The following is a 4,673-nucleotide window of genomic DNA, read 5'->3' as shown; positions in this document are numbered from 1 at the left end:
GCAAACATTTTCTCCAAGTTATGTCTGGCCATTTTATTCTCTTAAGCATGTCTTCTTAAAAAGCACAAGTTTTAATTGTGATTTATCATCTCTTTTTCTGCCATAGACTTCTTTTAGAATCACATACAAGAAATCATTGACTAACTCAAGATCTCAAAGAGTTTCTCCTATGCTTTCTTCTTTCCTTTCTCCTCCTCCTCCTCCTCCTCCTCCTCCTCCTCCTCCTCCTCCTCCTCCTCCTCCTCCTCCTCCTCTTCCTTCTCCTCCTCCTCCACCTCCTTCTTCTATTTAACCCAAGGGTACATAACCACTGAGCCACATCTCAGCCCAGTCCTTTTTATGTTTTATTTTGAATCGGGATCTCACTAAGTTGCTTAGGGTCTGCCTTGCTAAGTTGCTGAGGCTGGCCTTGAACTTGAGATTCTCCTGCCTCAGCCTCCGGAGTTGCTGAGCTTACAGGTGTGCGTCACCACACCCAGCTTTCCTGTTTTCTTTTAAAAGTTTTGTAGTCTTAGTTTTTATATTTGGCCCCATGATCCATTTTGAGTTAATGGATATGGATTGTGAGTTATGTGTGTACACATGCTTGGATATTCCGTTGACTTACACCATTTAGCCTTTGTTCCTTTACCAAGGATCAGATGCCAAAATACTAGGGACCCTTTGCTGAATTCCCTATTCTGTTCCCTTGAGCTATTTGTTAATCTCTATGCCAATTTTGAATACTCTAGCTTTAAAGCAAGTAAAGATCTCTCAATTTAGGCTATTCACGAGAAAGGCTTGGGCTATTCTGGAGAAAGCTGTTCTGAAGAGTCCTGTGCATGTCTTTGTATGGGCATGTGCTTGCATTTATTCTGGGTAAACATTGGCTGCTATCAATTTCTCTTCCACTACTACTCTAGTGTCATTCTAAACATTTTAAACATATTTCACTTTCATTTTTGTTCATGTCTATGAAATCTCTGATTTCCCTTTTGATTTCTCCTTTGTCTCATAGGAGATTCAGAAGTATTATTTGTTTCCTAAATTTAGGCATTTGTCAGATGTCTTTACTTTGATTTCTAATTTAATTCTACTGAGGTCGAATTATATTTCTTTGCATAATTTGAATCATTTTAAGCTCATTACCACTCATTTAGTAGCCCAGAATATGGTCTGTCTTAGTAGACATTCCACACTCATTGAAAAAAAAAATACCATGCTGTTGTTCAGTGTGCACTAAAAATGCTAATTATGTCAAGTTGCTGATTGTGGTTCTTGAACTTTCTAATTTTTTTGCCAATTTTCATCTTGTTCCATTAAATGTTGAGATGGGTATTGAAATCTATGACTGAAAATGTGGATTTGTCTATTTCTCCTTGTTTATACATTTGGAAACTTGATTGTATGGTGCAAAAACGTTTAAGGTTGTGATACCTTCTTGATAAATTGACACTTTTTCATTACAAAATTACTTTTATTCATTGTAATATTCTTTGCTTTAATATCTAGTTTATCTGATATTGTCACTGATGCTTTCTTTTATTTAATATTAGCATGGTATATCTTTTCCATGTTTGAATCATTGTATTAAATGTGGATTTTCACACACCCTGTAAAATTTGACAATTTAGGTATTTTAATGGAGGTATTTATACATCAAATGTGATCATTTATAACTGATGTGGTTAGTTTTAAAACTATCATTTTGTTATTTGTTTTCTCTCTGTTCTTTCTTATGTAGTTCGTCTTTTTCTGTGTTCTTTTGTACTGAGCATTTTTACGATTCTACTCTTCTCCGTTGTTGCCTTCTGAGCTAGATCTTTTTGTTAGCAGTTCTGCATATACATAATGTATATCTTTAACTTCACAGTCTCATAATGTATATCTTTAACTTCACAGTCTTCTGTCTGGTAATGCTATGGCCCCTTCACACACACCTGTCATATGACATTTTCCTTTGATCTCTCTCAGGCTTTATGCAGATCACCATACATTTTCCTTTTACATATGGGATAAAACCCAGAGTCCACTGCGAATCTTTAAGAGACATTTAAGAGTAAGAAAAAATATGAAACATGTGAACATAAGTACCCTTTCTGTACTGGGAATGGAACCACCATTGACCCAGCTATCCCACTCCTCGTTTTATACCCAAAGGACTTAAAATCAGCATACTACAGGAATGCAGCCACGTCAATGTTTATAGAAGCTTAATTCACAATAGCTAAACTATAGAACAAACCTAGGTGTCCCTCAATAGATGAATGGATAAAGAAAATGCGGTATATATACTCAATGGAATATTACTCAGCTTTAAAGAAGAGTGAAATTATGGCATTTGCTAGTAAATGGTTGGAGTTGGAGAATATTGTGCTAAGCAAAATAAGCCAATCTCAAAAAACCAAAGGCCAAATATTTTCTCTAATATGCGGATGCTAATTCGCAATAAGGTGGGGTGCGGGGGCGGGGGCACTAGAGAAGAATAGTGTTACCTTAGATTAGGTAGAGAGAAGTGAAGGGAGGGGAGGGGAGGAGAGGGGAGGGGATGTGGGGATAGGAAAGATAGTAGAATGAAACAGACATTGTTACTTTGTGTATATATGTGACTGCATGACCAATGTGATTCTGCAACATGTGTACTCAGAAAAATGAGAAATTATATCCCACCTATGTATGATATATCAAAGTGCATACATGCATTCTACTGTCACGTATAACTAATTAAAACAAATTGAAAAAAAAATTTTTTTAAAGTACCCTTTCTGATGCTCTCCGTTTCTCGTGTGGACCTAGGTTTCCACCTGGCGTCCTCTTCCTCTGCCTGAAGAACTCCTTTGAGCATTTGTGACAGAGCAGCTCCACCTGCGATGAATTATCCTTCAGCTTGTCTCTATCTGCAAAGTCCTTTGTCACATTCTGTTTGTTTGCTTTGCAGTCCGAGGAGTCAACCCAGGGCCCTGCCCAAGCCCGGCAAGCGCTCCACCTCTGAGCTCCTCGCCAGCTCTCACGTTCATGTTTGAATGATGTTTTCACCGGGTGCCGAGGGCCAGGCTGACACATTTGCTTTTATTCATTTTATCACTTGAAAACAATTTTCCCCCACTTTGCTCACATCATTTCTAATAGGAGATTTGCTGTCACTCATTCTCTGTTCCTTTGTAAAAATGGCCCTTTTCTCTGTTTTTATGATTTTTCTCCCTTGTCATTAATTTGAACACTTTGATTTTGATGAGGTTTGTGTTTCTTGTGCCCAGGGCTGGCTGGGCATCTTGGAAACCTGAATGGAGGGTCTGCGTTATAGTTGGGCAATCTTCACCCTTTGCCTCTTCTAGTATTATTTTTTTCTTTCCTTTAGTTCTTCTCTCATTTCCTACGTGTATTATGGGGGCTTGGCATGGTCCCACAGATCAGCATGTTCTCGTCATTGTCTTTTGATCGTTTCTGAGTTTCATTTGGATACTTTCCACGGGGCACGGCACCTCTCTCAGCCTGTGTGTGCAGATGCTTTCCCTCTAACCACTCTGTAACCCTCAGGGATTCCGTCTTTGGCCTCAGGCAGTTGCCTCATGCTTGAGTGCTGCTCAGCACACAGCTGAATGCTGGAGGGGAACTGTGCACATCTTCATGATCATTCTGAGTAACTTTCTCCTCTCTGGGTCTCTCCCCTGAAATCTCCACCTACCTGGAACTACCTGGAGGCTCCACCAACTCAGGTGTCCAATTATCTCCTCCTGGGTTCACCTTCTCTGCATTGAGCCTAGAAATCCTCTCAAGACAGCAAGCTTGGGGACATTTAGACAGTCCCCCTTATTTTTCCCCATCTCTTAGTGACAACTGTCTTTCATTGCCCAACATCCAATAATCCTGAAATATGTTCCTTCATATATTTTGTTCATTTTTAAAATTGTTTCAGGAAGGAAGGTAAATTTAGCTTCTCTAACTTTATTTTGGCAGGAAGTCTGATCTATGGCTTGCAAATAAAAAGGACAGGCAGATACACATCTCCCTCTTCCTAACCTTATTCAATTTATCTCTCAGTCCTGTCAGTTTTATCTTTTACATATCTTAATTGCAAAGCATATAAGTTTATATGGGTATATGTATTTTTACATATGTACCTACGCATATATATGCATATATATCATATACGTGCCACATGTATAATCATTATGTACCAAACACCTTTCTAATTACTTCTGTTAATTTATTCTTTTCAATAACTCTATGACACAAGAACCATCATTTTAGACAATTTTTTAAAGTTGGATTTTTAAAAAAATATTTTTAGTTGTAAATAGACATAATACCTTTATTTTATTTATTTATTTATTTATTTATTTTTATGTGGTGCTGAGGATTGAACCCAGTGCCTTACATATGCCAGGCAAGGGTTCTACCACCGAGCCACAGCCCCAACCCCATTTTAGACCATTTTGCAGATGAGGAAATTGAGGCATAGAGAGGTACAGCAAGTTTTCAAGGTCACAGGGCGAAGTGGGTGAAAAGTGGCAGTCTGAACTAGATCCTATGGAAACGCTACTGCCTCTCTTCAAATTCGCTAAGGCCTCTCTTCAAATTCGTCTACTTCCATACACCACCCTAGCTCACTCTGGTATCATTTCTGGCCTGAGCTACCGGATAACTGGTACACCTCCTTCTAACCTGTTCTCTTCATTGTGTAGAGTGATCTT

This window comes from Urocitellus parryii, chromosome 8, assembly GCF_045843805.1.
Source record: "Urocitellus parryii isolate mUroPar1 chromosome 8, mUroPar1.hap1, whole genome shotgun sequence".
NCBI classification, from domain to species: domain Eukaryota; kingdom Metazoa; phylum Chordata; class Mammalia; order Rodentia; family Sciuridae; genus Urocitellus; species Urocitellus parryii.
Note: the sequence above shows the minus strand (reverse complement) of the source record.